We start from the raw sequence: 19,616 nt of genomic DNA on the forward strand, positions 1-19,616 counted from the left end.
TACTTCTGACATTATTTCAAGGTGTGCTTCGTCAAATTTCATAGCGGACTGTTTACAAGTTACTCCACAGCCCATGATAATTTTATAGAATTATCCCTCTTATCACACATAAGAATACTTTTCATATGTAAAGACTGTCAGCGACAGCAAAGTCTGCATCCAGACATTAATGGATGACATAAAAAATTAAACTGAGTGTAGAAAAGCAGAAGCTTAGATTGCGAAGTCCATTCTCAAATGTTGCTTTGCTAATTAAGTGCAGATAAATTACCACAGTTTACTTCCTGCACCACTGCAAAGATTAGTGACATACGAAGGTGTGCTGAAAGGTGTGAAACTCTGACAGCTTTTTAAATGAAACAAACGTTATCGATGTCCTACATCTTTATTCTACATGTCTACGTATTTCTATCTCAACGTAGTCACCATGGTGACCACATTTACCCCAAAGAGAGACCAGTTTATTGATACCGTCACTGTGGAGTGTTTGGTTTTTGCCAGAGCCACAACCTCACCTCTGCTAGTAGCGCCTCATCACTGTGAAAGTGCTCAAAGGTGTTCTTTGAGCTTTGGAAACAATTGGAAATCAAACCAATACATTCAGTCGAACTGCGGCAGGGTACAGTATGATCCATCATTCAAAGTAACTCGTTTCCAGTCATCCACTATCCAGGGGCATTGCTCTTTCCACTACCTCAAGCTTCGCTTAGCACTGACTACAGAAATATGCGGCTTATGAGGAACTGTTCGATAGAAGTCCCCTTCTCTTTAGGTATCTACCCATAGTCACTGTGTTAGCTGAACTACTGGTAGCTCCGTGAAACTTACAAGTTAGACCGTGTGTTTATTTCATGCCACTTTTTATGGCCATCACCACCAATAGTCGAAGATCTCTCTCCGTCAGTACATGAAGTCTGCCGGGTATTATTTTAGCCGTAGTTGGTTCTTCGCTTTTCTGTTTCACTATCGCAACACCAAGAGTCGACTTGGGCAGCTTCAGAAGAGTTTAAATGTCCTAATGGATTTGTTATTCAATTAATGACTAGCCAACGCGTAACGTCCCTCTTACTAATCGGCCTATCCTGCTTGCGATATAAAAATATGACAGTGTATCGCGTGTATGCCTAATGGAATTTTTCTAATTGTATAAGGCTACCTTTCCCGAAGACGTGATACTGATAAGTAGGAGGAAAGTGGTCAACCTAACCTTCTTAGGGAAAGTCTACTAAATTTAAAAGTAATTAAACTGAACAGGGCTATAATTCGGTAAAATGAAAGTTATTTAGTGCATTCACTCACGAACGACACTGGACAGAAAACGCGTACCACTGATCATGAATCCAAAAGTTACACTAATGAACGAAAAGGAAATAACTAATTGTCGCCAGCCCACTAGGGTAGTTTACATCCAAAATCCTGTACAAGATGATGGGAAAGAAAAACATGTATTATTAAACACTGACGTGGCAACTGAAGGCTGTCACTTTTTTTGACACCAAATTTAAGTGAGTATGTAACGATAAATAAAACTTTCTCTTATGTTAAATTTTGAAAAAGGCAATCGTGTAATGGTTTGAAAATATGCAATTAAACAATGACTCTCAGTGACCTCAGCATAACGTCATCAAAGAAATTTAGAAAAAAAGCAAGCACTTTTTACTTTGCCGTTACATATTTTGCAAATTGGATTTCGAATTATTGTTTGAACAAATGAGACTTTTTTACTGACTTGAACAGAATTAAGTACTAGAATACGTACCAAAGCAAACAGCCATGTGCCCCAAGCTATATGTAAAATAAATAAAACTTCCGCACTCTTAATTTGTGCATTTTTTTAGATTTGCATTTTTTTCCAGTGATTGATTCTCAAACTTGAAAAATAAAATAGCTTTACTTTGGTCATATACTGAAGCCTCTGCTGTACAACAGTTAATTAAAAGTAAACTGAGGCTAAAATTCTTAAAAGAGAAATTATTCATTAATAAACTGCCTCGAACTATTCAATTTGTTTCTTATGACACTCAGTTAGCATATTAGGAAAAAAAGGGAACAAGGATCCTGCTTGGTAACAATGTCTGGAGGCAATTAAGACACAATTGGCCTGAGTTCAACTGATTATTATTTAAATTAATCTTATCAATCAAATTACATTCAGTTGTGCTGCTGGGTTAGCTGTTAATACTTTCTACCAATGGACAGTCTTACTTCAGTGCTGTGCATACGACGAAACTCGGAGCCGACGACGAAACTGTGTTGCTCGAACTGCTTCTGTTGTTGATGATGGTTGCATATTGTGGAACCACGTCTAATTATAGGATCGGGCAATCGTAATTAATACAGCCTCTTCCGTCAGTCCACTGTCCGTACTCCTGCTCTAGACATCTGGCCAGCGCACGTTCATGATGACTCCAAAAATGGTACTCTCTACTGTGAGAGCGTTAACACCACACCTCTGCACACTATCAGCGCTGGAACCCATTTCGCCTTCTCTCCGCGCGCTCTGCGCAACAACTCCCTACCCAAAGATTTTACAACGCACAAGCACTGCTGTTATCGTTGCTAGTCGATGCAAATAACAATTCCTTTGGCTTTTTCCCCAGAGCTTATAAGTTTCACAATAAAACACGGAGAAATACAATGAAATTTCAACAGACTTCTACCTAAATGTACACATACAGTGAACCAATGTCCTTATTTATTAAAAGAATGCATTTAAATTACATATAGTTACATACAATTCAAAAAAATATATATATCGGTAGGAGGTGCCATGCATCCTGCATTTTCGGTGTTAAAATCGTTCGAAGTCACCGAACTCAGCTGGTCGACCCATTCCGCTATTACTAATACTCTTGATTGACAGGCAAATTATTTACATCGACTACACTGGCGGGCTCGCCTTTCGTGACGTGTCGATTCCACTTCACTTAGGGGTGTCCTTATACTTTTCATCGTGTAGCTTACATAATGAAACATCATAGTCTGCGGGGACCACGACGTAGGATACGACATTGCAGGACTCCATTTCGATGGTAGGTACCAAATAGACGGACGCTACCTCCCAGATTGTAATATCCAATGCAAATCAGTTCAAACGCTCTGCGTGATAGGGAGTTATTGGTGCCATACCAGCATTCTGACCACGGGATTACAGGTGTTGCGAAGGCTACTTTAGTCATCTGATGCTGCATTAATTTGAGGGAATGTCCCTTACGAGTTCGCTGGGGGATGCAGAATCTCCTTTGAGATAAAAAACTTCCTGGCAGATTAAAACTGCGTGCCGGGCCGAGACTCGAACTCGGGACCTTTGCATTTCGCGGGCAAGTGCTCTACCAACTTAGCTACCCAAGCACGACTCCGTCCTCACAGCTTTACTTCTGCCAGTACCTCGTCTCCTACCTTCCAAACTTTACAGAAGAAGTAAAGCTGTGAGAACGGGGCGTGAGTCGTGCTTGGGTAGCTCAGTTGGTAGAGCACTTGCCCGCGAAAGGCAAGGTCCCGTGTTCGAGTCTCGGCCCGGCACACAGTTTTAATCTGCCAGGAAGTTTCATATCAGCGCACACTCCACTGCAGAGTGAAAATCTCATTCTGGTTCTTTGAGATAGTTTCCCGGGAAGTTCGTAGGTCAGTAATTCGTTTAACATATTCGCCGAGTAGTGAAAATTCGTGAACTTTGAATGTTGTACCATTCTCTATAATGCTTCTCTTTGTAGATATGTTGAAATCTTGAGAGATTCATTTGCCCACAAGAGTTGTTTAATTTTTTTTCAGAAATTATATGATACGAACTCAGTACTTTTCTTTGTCGGTAAAAAGTCACATGCTGAAACCCACGAGACGGAGGGAACTATAAACACAACTGGATAAATTACAGACTACGTTACGTTGCAGTATCGTATCATTGAAACTTAATAAATATATAAAATCGTAGGGGATACAGCAGACTTTATTTTCAGTAAGTCACAAGTATACTTAAGGAACATCTAGAATGTATGCGGAGCTGTGGCCTAGATACGCTTCTCCTTCTCCTTGGTGCGCTGACCTTAGAAATTTCCGTCTTAATACGCGCGCCGCCTGCCGCTTACGTATTCATAACCTGCTTCACACCTGTACTCATACCTGAGCCGGCTCCGTCTAATTGCTTTTCCGAGCGAATGCGCCCAGGTACAAAACAAGTCGGCTCGTGGAAGCGCTTAAAGCAGAGCGGAGCGAGCAAGGTCCTGGTTGGCGCGACAGAGGCGGTTCGGACGGCGGAGCCCCTGCAGAGGTTAGAAATGCATTCCGCACATCGCGAGCTGCCAGTAACCTGGAAAATTAACGCCTGGAATTCCCACCCAAGTTCCACCTCGGCTGACGTAAAGCAGATGTATCGGGACGGCTGGCGGTTACTCCTCTCGTGTGTGAGTGCTCCGATTACGTTAAGGGATAGTTCTCAGAGATCTAGACTTACGGCGCACAGTGGGCCAGAATCTTGAAAACGTGGCCAAAAAGGAAAAAAAAAAGTTTAAAGATGGGGATTTTGGACTATCAGGTTGGCAGCAGCAATGCTGGAACAACTGAATGCCGGCTGTGCGGACGACCAGATGTTCATTTGTTCGGTAATATCTCAGGCCAAATGCGGCAGTTCATTGTTAGCGTGGGCGCAGCTGGCCAGGCTACAAAAACAGTCGTGTTGTTGAAGGAAGTTATTTATGTTTTGTGCAAGTAAAACCAATACTTTCAATATGGAATGTATTCCAGGAGGTATGTACTAGTGAAAAAACACTTGCATCACTATTAAATCATCAATTATGCACGTTTACATTTCAATTGACGTACTACAGGTAAATGAATGACAAAATCGTAAAATGCGCTTAAAAAATAGAGATAAGTTACGAATTCCACGACATTCCGCTTTCTTTTGCGCTGTGTACGCAAGTATATATTATTACCTTTGTAAATTAAGCTTCAAATCCTGCGTCTAGTTGCGACTCTGGCTTTGAGCCACGTTTTAAGCGACACTTGCAAAATGTCATTGTTCAGACATCTTCAAAAATGACTGTAGAATCAATTAATTATGAGTTTTATTTGTACAATTTAAATTACAATCGACACGTGGAAGCATTGTAAAGAATAAAATAATTAGAAAAATGACGAAAAGTGTAACAGATTTTTTTTTTTAGTTTCAGTTTCATCAGATCCTGCGTATTCCAGAATCGGATTTTCGAGGAAAGATATTTTTCTAATAACAAAAGAGTATTTGTCAAATGATTTGGAAGGGTCATAGAACATTTGGAAAGGTCGTTGACAGAAAAAAGTGGACATACAACTAAAATTCCCTATGATATGAGGCCTACCACTTCGATTTTGTTAACAAAGTTAAGAAGCAAGTATAAGGAAGCAACTCGGCGACAAGGATATTTTTTTCAAGAAGAACGAAACCTGGTTAAATACAATGGTATATATTCCGATTGATTCGAAACCTGCAAGTGTGACTAAATCAACAGGCCGACCTGCCACAAAATTTGAAACATTATCTGACAGGTCTAAAAGAAGGAGAACTAAGGAGATTCGCAAGAAGTTCAGTCCTGTCGAATTATCGTTCGCCGCGCAAATGAGTCTTCAAATCTTCGGGGCATCCAGATGCTGCGAAGATTGTGAAAGACGTCACACTCTCAAGTCAATCCAAGGTGAAAAAATACAAGGCAGGCTTGCGATTTTCAAAATCATCGCCATCCTCATATGATGCAAATGAAGGTCTAGCACTCCTTTTCGACTTGAAATTGTCAAAAGAATCTTACCAGCATAAGAGAAATGGGGCTAAAGGAAAAGGCTTAAACACACTATATCCACCGTATTCAGCTGTTTTGGTAGCAAAAAAAGCTTGCTGCCCTCCAGACGTAACCCTCACTTTTACCGAATCAAAAGCTGAGGTACGGTTGCAAGCTTTGTTAGACCACACTGTTCAACGTGTTCTACTGCTGAAACGAGACGATATTTCACATATGAGTGATTCGGAAATGTCTAAAATGGCCCTTATTTGTAAGTGGGGCTTTGACGGAACCTCCGGGCAAAACATGTATAAAATGAAGTTTTCAGATTCGAGTATTTCAGATGCAACTTTATTTTTCACTTCGATTGTTCCACTGAAACTTGCAGGTGTAAATGAAGAAACTAAAGAAGAAAAGATCTTATGGATTAATCCGAAGCCGTCTTCAACCCTCTTTTGCAGACCACTGAAGTTAGAATTTACAAAGGAAACAGAGCAAACGTCTTTAAATGAGGAAGCGTATTACGACAAACAGATCGAACAACTCCAGTCATTCGAAACAGTTATTCATGGTAAAGACATTTCCATTAAATACAATTTAAGCATGACCATGGTAGATGGTAAAGTGTGCAATGCTATCACCAACACGAAATCTGCGCAACGGTGCTATCTCTGCAAGGCTACGTCTGCCCAATTTAATAACATTGACGATGTTTTGAAAAATAAGTTACCGCCGATTATCTGCAGTACGGACTATCAACTCTTCACGCCTGGATTCGATGTTTTGAATGTTGTATTCATTTGGCATACCAAATGAAAACAAAAGAGTGGCAGGCACGTAAAGCAGAAGATAAAGAGGAAAAAGCAATACTGAAAGCCAACATTCAAAGAGCTTTCAAAGAGCAGCTTGAATTGTAACTGACATGCCGAAGCAAGGGTTTGGCAGTACGAATGACGGAAACACCGCTCGACGTTTTTTTGAAAACATTCCAACATCAGCGCTGATAACTGGAGTTTCCGAAGAACTAATCCACCGTTCCATATAATTTTGCAGATGATTTCGAGCGGACGTCAGATCGACGTTGAAAAGTTTCGAGCATACGCCTTAGCAACTGCCAGGCAATACGTGAAAGAATACCCCTGGTATAACATGCCAACAGCAGTCCATAGATTGTTGATTCACGGACCAGACGTTATTTCTGCGGCCATTTTACCCATCGGTCAACTATCGGAGGATGCTCAGGAATCAACCAATAAGTTGATAAAGCAATATCGCCTGAGTTTTTCTCGAAAGTTTTCAAGAGTTAAGACTATGGAAGACGTGTTCAGGAGATTGTTGGCAACAACAGACCCCTACGTTTCTTCCTTACGCAAATCTTCGCCGAAGAAACTGAAGAGTTTGTCGCCAGAAGCCGTTGCCCTCTTAGTTCCTGTGGCGGAAGACTATGAAGATTCAGATGCAGATGCAGATGCAGATAATGAGGAAACAGTGTTTGAGGATGATAACGATTCAGTTGAAGCAGAAGATGAAAAAGAATAAGAAAATGAAAACTTGTAAATTAAGTTATAAAAAAATTTACAAAATAAATAATTGTAATTAAAATGAAATAATGTTTTGTAATATTTTACACCATCTTGTAACCTATATTTGGTCCTTTCTTCGAGTTTTCCACTTTTTTGGTTTATTTTTTAAGCATTACCTACAATAACCCCTAAATATTGACTTTTATATGAATAAAAATATATAAATATAAATAAATAAAAAGACATAGATTTTGACCGACATCTTGGATCCACCATTTTTAAATGTGTTGAACTCTGTCATCATCAGTAACCTCGATAATTCCCTAAAAATTACTTTTATACGTAAAAAATGATAGTAGTGTACATAGAGCCTGCCATCTTGGGTCCACCATTTTGTTTTTTTTTTTCACTTTTTGATATCATATTCTTAATCAGAAACTCCGTAAACCCTTACATACTAAGTTTGATACAAATTGAACAACTACTTATATTTTGACCAGCTTTTTGGGATTCTGACCCACTGTGGCGGCGGTGCGAAAACCGATTACCGTACCTCTAGCGCCAGCGGCACAACTAGGGTAACGCGTTCAAGGCGAACAACTATTTTTCGATCCCCTCTATCCCCCTCCCCCTTCCATCACACCACTGACAAGACCCCATTTTTAGTCTAACACTGTTTAGCCTGTTTTATTTGTTTATTGAGTTTGAAGCACATCATCTCTTCGTTGTAATTAGCAATCTTGAGAGGGACCGTGAAAAAATCTGAACTCTTTCATGCTCAGAATTGCATCCATGTTCTGAAAACGTGTATAACACAAGCTGCCTGCACTTTTCATGTAATGTTACCTGGCTGGGAATATTATTCTCAATATACTTATATCGATATGGTGTCTGTTCTTTCGGACACGTCCACGTAAGTATATAGTTCTGGCAATACCAGCCATAACCTAGATCTGTGCAGATGCAGACATATTACCCGAACTCATACGGGACTTGGTAAGAATGTCTTCCACGAGTAATGAGTGTGTTGGGTAGGGACACTACGGTTGTAGTGTGTGGACATATAAGGTGAGAATGTGGGTGTCGCGGGAGCGTGTGTGAGATAGTCCCTGCAGTCGCACTAGCCACTGTGTCCTCGGTGGCTCAGATGGATAGAGCGTCTGCCATGTAACCAGGAGATCACGGGTTCGAGTCCCGGTCGGGGCACACATTTTCATCTGTCCCCGTTGATATATATCAACCCCTGTCAGCACCTGAAGGTATAAAATATAATTCTAATACACTCGTCTTGGATCTTGATTACTGGAGCACCCCTGATTTCTGTCGATGCCTGAAAGGTACTTAGGTGGCCATTTTTCAAACGCATTCGACACACAAATAAAATTAACTCAACGACCAGCTGTAGGTGTGGCGGGGAAATGGAACTAAAGAAAGTATCCCAGAAACACAGTTTTATGTGTATGAAATTTTTTTCACAATTCGAGCATAGTTCATCACACGATGCTTGGAGCAAAGGTCACTGCAGCTACACTGCGATCAGTATTAAAGGATCACTTTTTCGAAATCCCGTGTCTCCCACTGCGATGCATATTTGATTCAGAGGTGCCTACAACCTTCTTCTGTAATGGTCAAAAGCGTGGAACCCTGCCCCGTATCCCTCGGGCGCGACAAAGCTTAAAGCAGCGAGGTGTCGACACATGCGGAAAAAATGCCAGAGCTCAGAAATTAATAGGACGTGTAACGTGGGTTAATGATGCCCAATTTGCACCCCAAATTTCACTAGAATTCTGCCCAACACCACCATGGACGGGTCAAACGATGAGGAGGTCGTCACATCATTCTTACCCACATTTCACTGTCCGTTTGACGACTCTGCGATGGAGGTCAGAACGGCGACACCAAGCGTGGAAACACGCGATTTACTTACGAGTAGTCAAGGGAAATACGTCAGACACACCGGCGCTCAGAATCGACAATAAAATGCCTCAGAGTTGGCATAAATGGCGTCTATGAAACCACTACTCTCCTTGGAACGCTGATTTTCGCGCATTTCTTAGTCGAAAATGACAGTTTGCAGTGTACTGAACAACAAGAAGACATACTTGACAATCTCTGACACTGCTGACTTCTCCTTGACTCTTCGATCGTTCTCTAAAGACACCAGAACCTAACAACCACTTTGTACGTGATCTCACCTACCTGTAGTGCAGTGCGACCGTACATTTTTCTCTGTGGTACAGTCTGGAACCACTAGGGACCGTTAAAAATCATTCGAAGAAATCTGAATGTGATCCGAAGCGGCATAGAGTACTTACGCTTTTTCAGTACTCCTGTTTCACACTCCCCTGCGGTGAGCTCACGAACGGGTGTGACTTTGACATATGCGCGAATAAAACGGCAAAGGGTCTCTCGGTGGTCCCGCAGTTCGGTAACAATCTCGATGAAAAAGGCTCTACCCCCCCCCCCCCCTTGCACCTTAATTTATTCATAATTATAAAAATGTACATTCATTGCCGAGAAAAGACGCGCGAAATTTGGCACGGACTTCAATAGGAGATGGCTTTAATAGGTTCCATAACGAAACATTGCCTCGAAATTTGGTAGAAAGTCCGAAGAAATTCTGCGGCAAGACGCAGTCAATACCTTCGCTGCGCAGTGCCGATGGTACCGTTGCCGACGACTGTGCCACTAAAGCGGAGTTATTGAACGCAGTTTCCCGAAATTCCTTCACCAGGCAAGACGAATGGGATATTCCAGAATTTAAAACACGAACAGCTTCTAGCATGAGTTTCTTAGAAGTAGATACCTTAGGGGTTGCGAAGCAACTCAAATCGCTTGATACGGGCAAGTCTTCAGGTCCAGATTGTATACCGATTAGGTTCCTTTCAGATTACGCTGATACAATGGCTTCCTATTTACCAATCATATACAACCGCTAGCTCACCGCACCGGTGTTTAAGAAGGGTAGTAGGGGTAATCCATCGAACTACAGACCTGTATCATTGACATCGGTTTGCAGTAGGGTTTTGGAGCATATGCTGTATTCAAACATTATGAATCACCTCGAAGGGAACGATCTATTGATACGTAATCAGCATGATTTCAGAAAACATCGTTCTTGTGCAACGCAGCTAGCTCTTTATTCGCACGAAGTAATGGCCGCTAATGACAGGGGATCTCAAGTTGATTCCGCATTTCTAGATTTCCGGAAAGCTTTTGACATCGTTCCTCACAAGCGACTTCTAATCAAGCTGCGGGCCTATGGGGTACCGTCTCAGTTGTGCAACTGCATTCGTGATTTCCTGTCAGGAAGGCCGCAGTTCGTAGTAATAGACGGCAAATCATCGAGTAAAACTGAAGTGATATCAGGCGTTCCCCAGGGAAGCGTCCTGGGACCTCTGCTCTTCCTGATGTATATAAATGACCTGGGTGACAATCTGAGCAGTTCTCTTAGGTTGTTCGCAGATGATGCTGTAATTTACCGTCTAGTAAGGTCATCCGAAGACCAGTATCAGTTGCAAAGCGATTTAGAAAAGATTGCTGTATGGTGTGGCAGGTGGCAGTTGACGCTAAATAACGAAAATTGTGAGGTGATCAACATGAGTTCCAAAAGAAATCCGTTGGAATTCGATTACTCGATAAATAGTACAATTCTCAAGGCTGTCAATTCAACTAAGTACCTGGGTGTAAAAATTACGAACAACTTCAGTTGGAAAGACCACATAGATAATATTGTGGGGAAGGCGAGCCAAAGGTTGCGTTTCATTGGCAGGACACTTAGAAGATGCAACAAGTCCACTAAAGAGGCAGCTCACACTACACTCGTTCGTCCTCTGTTAGAAAATTGCTGCGCGGCGTGGGATCCTTACCAGGTGGGATTGACGGAGGACGTCGAGAGGGTGCAAAAAAGGGCAGCTCGTTTTGTATTATCACGTAATAGGGGAGAGAATGTTGCAGTTTGATACGCGAGTTGGGATGGAAGTCATTAAACCAAAGACGTTTTTCGTCGCGGCGAGATCTATTTACGAAATTTCCGTCACCGAATTTCTCTTCCGAATGCGAAAATATTTTGTTGAGCCCAACCTACATAGGTAGGAATGATCATCAAAATAAAATAAGAGAAATCAGAGCTCGAACGCAATGGTTTAGGTGTTCGTTTTTCCCGCGCGCTGTTCGGGTGTAGAATGGTTAGGAGATAGTATGATTGTGGTTCGATGAACCCTCTGCCAAGCATTTAAATGTGAATTGCAGAGTGATCATGTAGATGTAGATGTAGAAAAGCTACGAAGTGGTGCTAGACGCCTGCGGTGTATCAGGTGTTCGCCTATCTTTTCGTGTCGATTATGAGCTGTGATGTCTCTGAAACGATTTCATCGACCACTCACAAGAAAACCGCATTATTTCAAACCTGGGAGTGGCGGTTCTGACTTCCACTGAAAAGACGTCAAAAGAACAAGTGAAGTGTGGGCTACAGGGGATGTGGCGACCCTTCGTCGTGTGACACGTCGACGGCAGCCTTGGGGAGAATGGTGGTGAAATTGTGGTGCCAGTTAAACACCATTAACCCACTTTATACGTCAGATGAACTTGGAGCAGTCTGTGAGCCTCGTCGCACAGTGGAAGGTTTCAGGCACCTTTGAGCCAAATTACAAACTACACAATGGGAGACAATTACGGGATGTCGAAAAAGTGATCCTTAATTCTGTTGCACAATGTATTATGTTTTTTTTCCTTTCTTTTCTTGCAGGTATCAAAGCGTATCACAAACTGCATAACATCATCAATAGTCAACTGGAGAGCCGTTACTATAATCTGAGAGAACTGTTTGTAAACTTATATTATTATGAGTTAAAGTCATAGAAACATTCTGTGATACATATGGGGATATTATGGATATATACAAAAGACTCTAACCATAAACAGTTCTTATTTAGAGAATAACGTCTCGTCCAGTGACAATGGCTCATTTTAATATATGCTAACCTCTACAGATGCATGTATCAAAGTGAGTGTCGATTGGACGCAAACAGAGTCGAATGTGAGTCAATGTAGTCCTCCGTCAACCAAATGTATTGCAGCACCCAGCTGGGAGCGATAAGGAAATCGACGAGCAATACCTTCTGCTATGGATGTGGTGGGGTTACCTGTACCTGTCTTTTACGTATGAAACATGTCTGGTAGTATGATGCACAATTAAAATAAATTAAGTGTTAAATTATTTTTTGCAAGGCTACACAATTTCTTAAAAACGCAGTTACTAAGACATTACATCTTACATGAGAATTACTGAATGCGGCACATATTTTTTGCATGTGAGAAACAATATATGTACATCAGGGTTGCCAACTCGGCGTGCTCTCAGCCTCGTGATGCCAACTGAGAAGGTAATGGACCGAATAGTAGCGGCTACGGTCAAAGAAAACCATCATAACGACGGGGAGAGTGGTGAGCTGACCACAAGCCCCTCCTATCCGAATCCTCAGCTAAGGATGACATGGCGGTCTGATGGTCCCGATGGGCTACTTGTTGCCTGAAGACGGAGTGCTTTACTACTCAGGGTTGCACTTGTGAAATTAAAATATATGGTAACTTAAAGGGAACAACCATATTGATAGCAGCAGTATCAAAATTTTAGTCAACATGATTTGTGTAGTCATTAAGTACTATTGTAAGTAGGCTGTTTATGTTTTCTTATTGGCAACGTTACGTAGCGCTCTGTATGAAAATCACTGGCTGTGCTGTGTGCAGTATGTGGCCAGTTTGGATTGTTGTCTGCCATTGCAGTGTTGGGCAGCTGGATGTTAACAGCGCATAGCGTTGCGCAGTTGGAGGTGAGCCGCCAGCAGTGGTGGATGTGAGGAGAGAGATGGCGGAGTTTTGAAATTTGTAATACTGGATATCATGAACTGCTATATACATTATGACTTTTGAACACTATTGAGGTAAAAACATTGTTTGTTCTCTATTAAAATCTTTCATTTGCTAACTATGCCTATCTGTAGTTAGTGCCTTCCGTGGTTTGAATCTTTTATTTAGCTGGCAGTAGTGGCGCTCGCTGTATTGCAGTAGTTCGAGTAAAGAAGATTTCTGTGAGGTAAGTTATTTGTGAAAGGTATAGGTTAATGTTAGTCAGGGCCATTCTTTTGTAGGGATTATTGAAAGTCAGATTGCGTTGCGCTAAAAAATATTGTGTGTTAGTTTAAGCACAGTCATGTATAATTTTTCTAAGGGGACGTTTCACTATATGCGAGCTAAATAAAGAGTATTAGCGAGAGTAGACAGCTAAGATCTGCAATAGAAAACTACTAAACAAAACAACAATATTTACAAGAAATACAAATTTTTAAAAATATGGGGATGTTTTGTGTAACTGCACGAGAGCGTTACAGAGATGCTCAACAAACTCCAATTTAAGACGTTGCAAGAGAGGCGTAGTGAATCACGAAGAGGTTTCCTGTTGAAATATCGAGAGCACTTTCCGGGACGAGTTGAAAAACATATTACGACCTCCAATCCCGCGAAATGATTACGACGAGAAAATTCGAGTAATTATAACTAATACAGAGGCTTACCGGCAACCATTTCTTCCTACGCGGCTTTCGGGAGTGAAACAGGGAAAGAGAGACCAGTTAGTGCTACCAGAAGTACATTCCGCCACACTCGATTGGGTGACTTGTGATGCAGAAGCCACAAAGATCAGCCTGTTTTTACACAATTCAGAATTACATTTATGGGTGGCACATACACACACGAATATATGTGTATCGCAACCCATAACTAAGGAACAATGTCTTATGTGGGTAACTGCATTGCCTGTAACCTGTGGCACAAGCGGTAATATGGCGGATGAGAAGACATTTACTCGTCTGCGATACCTGTGATTGCTTTTATAGGTGAAAAACGTTTATGATCTAGACGTATGTATCTAGATGCCGTCCCGTCGATATGTTTAACGAATTAGTCTAAAAATTCCAGCTCTTCCGTTCCTGGTTTGTGTAATTAATTTTAATGTTTTATCACCCTGTACACAGATTATCGTTTTATGTTTATATATTTTTACCTTTTTCTGTTAATTCTATAGAATTCCCTCCATGTATTTACAGAGTGTTTCCTTTTATACAATTTTTTTACACGCATGGGCGCTTATTTTCGGGTCATAAATATTTTAACCTGTAAAACTAAGCACGCTTGTCACAGACGAGCGAATATTTTCCTATCCTCTATACTATCGACTGTGCCTCAGAATATAGGCAATGCATTCACTCACGTAAGATATTCCACCGTATTTTTGGGTTGCGACGAATATTTTCATATCTGTACATGCGACCCATAAATCTAATGTGGATTATGTGTGCACAGGCTGATCATCGTGGCCTGAGTTCTCTCTGCTTATGCTGCTTGTTACTCAAAATATCCCCACATTTAAAAAAAATAACAATTCAGTACTTCTTGTAAATATTATATATTTTGTGTAATAGTGTCTTATCGTAGATCTTAGTTGTCTGTTCACGCAAATAAGCTGTATTTAGCGCGAATATAGTACTTAATTGCTACACAAAGTTTGTTGGATAACACTGTGATACTGCAGCTATCGACTAGGTTGTTCCCTTTAAGTTAATATACATTTTGGTTCTTCAGCTGCAAACATGATGGACATGTTATTTGTCATCTGCACAATGTGTATGCTGCATTCTGTAATCTGTCTGTAAGACGTAGTGTCTTAGTAATTGCGTCCATAAAAAATAGTGTTGTCTTGTAAACGATAATTTTACACTTAACTTATTTTAATTGCTACCAGACATGTCTACATACGTAAAAGACAGCCGCAGGTAACTGCACAATATCTATAGCTGAAGGCAGTGCTCACCGACTTCCATATCCCTCCCAACGCGGAGCCGCTACATATTTGGCTGACAATGGACTACATCAACTCGCATTCGGCTCCGTGGTAATCTGTTTGTGCTCTATTAATCATCATTGCCACACTCACTTTGATACATGTACCTGTTAGGGCAGCATGTATTGAAATGAGACGGTGTCATTTTGCAAGAGGTTCTTCTGTATTTAAAACGCTTCATAATTCACGTTTTTATGTACATTTATACTAATATATGTTGATATGAAGTTCACGTGGATTATAGTAAGGCCTCCCTGTTAATGGCTATTGGTGACATTATGCAAGTTCCTGCAGATTATAGTAAGGCCCCTCTATTATTGGCTATTGGTGACGTTATGCAGGACGCCATGAGCGACTGAGCTCCACTCAGCAATGTTTCACATGCCTCTTCAGAGCAGCCTGCTCCATACCACAGGCTCCTGCTCTCACCGAGAGAATAACAGCTTTATGTTACTACTAATACTGTATTCATTCTTCGACAACTTACAATATGTAAAACACTTGTTTACAGAGTTTAAAGCGGACATAAGAACAAAATCTTGTCTCTATATATTAACAAAATTGAAACTTCCTGGCAGATTAAAACTGTGTGCCGGACCGAGACTCGAACTCGGTACCTTTGCCTTTCGCCTCCGCTTCAGAGTGAAAATCTCATTCTGGAAACATCCCCCAGGCTGTGGCTAAGCCATGTCTCCGCAATATCCTTTCCTTCAGGAGTGCTAGTTCTGCAGGGTTCGCCGGAGAGCTTATGTAAATGTTTTGGAAGGTAGGAGACGAGATGCTGGCAGAAGTAAAGCTCTGAGGATGGGGCGTGAGTCGTGCCTGGGTAGCTCAGTTGGTAGCCGGCACGGTAGCTCAGCGTGTTAGGTCAGAGAGCCGGTTGGCCTCTGTAATAAAAAAACTGAGTGGAAGGATCAACCACCGAACTTGAACAGGATGTCTTGCGACGTCCGCAACGACCAACCACAACGATCAATAATGAACAAAATGCAAAAAAAAAAAAAAGTTGGTAGAGCACTTGCTCGCGAAAGGCAAAGGTCCCGAGTTCGAGTCTCGGTCCGGCACACACTTTTAATCAGCCAGGAAGTTTCATATCAGCGGATACTCCGCTGCAGTGTGAAAATCTCATTCTATTAACAAAATTATTTTCCACAACTTAACACAAATGGCCTCCTTTGAACGATACTGAAGTTCCACATAGAAGAAGTGCCAATAACCTAGAATTAAATCTTACTCTAAATTGATAGTTCACTGAATGCTTGATAACAAAAGCCTTCAATTACTGGAACACCCAAAAATCTTCTCGATGATATGGTACAGTTCTCCCATTAGACAAAACATTCGGCAATCTCTTAAGCCCAGAATCCCACTGCAAGGCATAAGTCTGAACAGTGTGAAACTTAAGGCTCTGAAAATACCGAAATAATTTGAAAAACTTTTCAATCTCTACGGAAGACTCTGACGGTAAAGAATGATACCAACAGTTTCCGCCGAGCACGTCGACGAACTTAGCGCTGCCCACTGGAGGTGAAGACGGCGTGTGGTCGGAAGCGGTGCTGGGTCCGTAGCAGAAGCCATCCGTTGACTGGTTGCAACAGAACTGCCTGGACCGGGGTCGGGCTGGTCCCAAATACTCGCATGGAGGAGGTGTATTTTCATTCTACTGGCCGCACGTGACAAGGCGGATGCAGCAAAAAGGTTAGCAGCAAGAGCGAGCCCTGTCACGACTGTGCGCACCTTCTATTTTCATGTGTTTCGTCTGCGAAGGGCCTTTGTGGGTCGAGCTGCAAATGTCTCGTCTCACTGAACTGTGCAACCGTTGTGTCCCAGGGGCTGTGCTTTCTAGAGCCCGCCTGGCAAAGCTGTAGTACAGGGTGGCGTCGCCGCCCGGTGACTTCCGTGACACGCCAGTCGGTAGTAAAGTTTCAGCAAGGACGTGTGGCTAACGGTGATCAGAAGTGCCCAGGACGACCTTTCAGCTTACGGACTGACGCGGCACGTGATGTCTTCCAGCAGCTCATGGACGAAGACAGATTACGGGTTCTGGAGTTAAAAAGATCGAGTGACATCGAGAAGTGCGGCATATTGCAGACAGAGCTGCAGCTGCGCAGAAATGCGTCGCGGTGGGTACCGCATGAACTGACAGAAGTTCAACGGTGGAAGCAATGTGCAATATGCTCCGACCACCTATCAAGCTGGCAACAGGATGGCGGCCATTTCCTGTCACGAATAATCGCCATCGACGAATTTTGGCGCAGGGCGTACGAACCGGAACTCAAACACGCATTCCTCTGTCTAGGGCAATACGAAATATTTCGCTATAGTCTTTCAGCCAGATAAGAGATTTATAAGCAGGTGTGGCTTCCCTCAGGGTGTGTGCAAGTTCGTTACCGTTACAATGCCTCGGAGTAACGCTCTGTTTAAACTTTTACTGCCTTCTGATTGGGTTTTTCTATCATTTTTGGATGAAGCCCACACTTTCACGCTGTGCCTACGTGCTGAGTTCAGTTTCAGGATAAAGTCACGGCCTCTGAGCGATTGGCTGAAGTATAATGAGATAGAGAACAGTAGGAGTTTGTTTATCACTGTTACGTATTTTTCATTTGTCAGACCTCGGACTCCCCATGCCAAGTGGGTGACAACTGCCATTTCTGGCAGCAAGATTGCCGCATTTCAGACGGCTCTCAGAGAACTCACTTCGTGTTTGGCTTTCGTACAGAAATGACTTCACTTTAGAGTTTGAAAGAGAAAACACTTCTCTTTAGGCTGTTGTAAACATTTCATTTTAGTCAAAGTACACATTTCAGGTTGGGACAGGAGAAGTGACTGATTAGACGAGCCTTACTGCCACTTGAAGGACGTCTGCACTTAAGCACTAAGCACAGACAGGGCGGTAGTCGTCGTCTTCAGCCACTATTGCTACCAGCTAATTTTTTCGTTACCGACGTGCTTTGGTAAGATGAGTCATCATCGCACCCACCAACTTCCTTCGGAAACGAAGTTAATTCACTCCCTTCAGGGGCCGAGTATGCATTCTTAAAGTCACGCATCCGGCTTTTCTCTCTTTATGCGCGTTTTTGGCTGTCTTACTGTGTTCACTCCTTTCTTTCCGGGTACTTGCTGTTACGGCGTAAAGCCTAACTCCTGCACGTCAGTCGGGAACGATAGGGAAGAGAAGGCTGTGAGAAAAAGTCAGCCTATTGCTCGTTGACATGAGCTCCTTCCAGGACGACAATGCGACAGAAACGAACACTATGTGCAGAGGACATAAGCGCCGCGACTGAATAGCGATGGCCAAGTTCAATAGCAGCTTCAAAATTAGCAGCTTTAATAGCAGCGTCAACTCTAGTCACTTCGCCTGTTCTCTCTATGTAGCACAGACTTGGGATTGTTTATAATTGAGGAGATGAGTACTTCGAATGTTGCCCTTTGCTTGCGACACATCTATGTAATTGCAGAAGTTAAGTACTGTAATTTTCTTATTTTAATAAAACTCATTAATACGACTCGTTTGATTGTTTGTCTAGTGAACCGAGTATGCAGGATTCCTGGATATAACATATTTGGCGACGAGGATGGGATCCTTCTTCGACTTGGAGCATCCATTTATCTCATTTCAGGTCCAGACGGATTGCAGTGCGGACACCGTAATCAAATTCACCACTGTCAGGTGCAACGTGATCCTTCTGCATCTCTTCACCCAGATTCACGGGTCCCGTGGACAGCGCGGCCACAACAGCCGCCAGACACCGCGGGACGACACCATGGAGACTTCGCCTTCTACGCCTTCTCTCGTCATACCGATTGAGCTGGACCCACCCACGTCGCAGCAGTCGACGCCTTTTACATCGTGGTACGGGTCTCGTGAGGTGGACGCGTACCCTTCTGGGCGTTTTCCGAGACACGTTTCCACCAGAGCGGAGGCCGGATGATTGGGAACGAATGAAGTCTGACGTACCCTGCAGCCAAAGCTTCCGACCCATCAGAGCGTCCACGCTCCTGCCTCTCCTCCCGTTGCCGTGCGACGGTCGGGAACGTTAAGGAAGAGAAGCCTGTGAGAAAAATTCAGCCAATAGCACGATGACCGTACCTTCCTACAGGAAGACAACGCGACAGCAGCGGCCCCTTTGTGAAGAGTCTAAAGCGCCGGGACCGACTGGTGACGGCCTAATCCCCTTACCATCTTTACCTAATAAATTTGTAGTGACTGGCTATCTCCGCGAATTGTTAACGTAGCTACGTCTCATCTTCCGTCCACCTGTGCCAACTCTGAGTTATATTCCCTTGGTTGATCTTTATTGGTTCTCTTTAAGGTGTTATTGGAAACTGTCATAATAAAAGTCAATGAATCGAGTTCTTATAGTGTTACTCCAGTGCCGATATTTTTAATTTATATTCTTTGAAACCTGTATTAAGTCTATAGACATGTCTCATTTATCCCTTAAA

The sequence above is a fragment of the Schistocerca cancellata genome, chromosome 1 (assembly GCF_023864275.1).
Source record: "Schistocerca cancellata isolate TAMUIC-IGC-003103 chromosome 1, iqSchCanc2.1, whole genome shotgun sequence".
Classification (NCBI taxonomy): Eukaryota; Metazoa; Arthropoda; class Insecta; order Orthoptera; family Acrididae; genus Schistocerca; species Schistocerca cancellata.